This window comes from Rhincodon typus, chromosome 2, assembly GCF_021869965.1.
Source record: "Rhincodon typus isolate 14 chromosome 2, sRhiTyp1.1, whole genome shotgun sequence".
Lineage (NCBI taxonomy): Eukaryota > Metazoa > Chordata > Chondrichthyes > Orectolobiformes > Rhincodontidae > Rhincodon > Rhincodon typus.
In genome coordinates this window covers 78,945,687-78,946,291 of record NC_063333.1, presented here as the reverse complement: position 1 = coordinate 78,946,291, position 605 = coordinate 78,945,687, and positions in this window count along the sequence as shown.

Genomic DNA, 605 nt, shown 5'->3' with positions numbered 1-605 from the left:
TTTTTCTGAAGAAGGGTCTAGGCCCGAAACGTCAGCCTTCCTGCTCCTCTGATGCTGCTTGGCCTGCTGTGTTCATCCAGCTCTACACCTTGTTATCTCCAATTCTCCAGCATCTGCAGTTCCTGCTATCTCTAGTCATGAGAAGCTGTCTGGATTGTTAATGATTTTTATGGAAGAAAGCTACCGTCCTTATTTGGTCTGGCCTATGTGCGAGTACAGACCTACAGTTATCTTCTTAGCTGCCCTCTAGGCAATCAAGGATTGGCAATAAATGCTGGCTGAGCCAATGATATCCACACCCTGTGAATGAGTTTAAAAAGAATTAAAATTAAGTTTGCACTATAGCTTATAACCACATATGTTATGTACTCAGTTTTCCTTCCTCCAGTAATTTTCTAATACGACATAGCAATTTTAATGTTGTTTTTAAACTTCTCTTGAGACCAGCTCTAAGAGTGCCACAGTCCTCTGGAGATTTCTGTTCAGCTTCAACTATTCAGAGGTAAAATTTTCTTTTACCCTTTTTTGACTGTGAATGTCTCTGTCCATTGTCTGATTAATTTTCCAATGCTTCCAAGCCAACTCTGCTGGTTATTTTCTTCTCT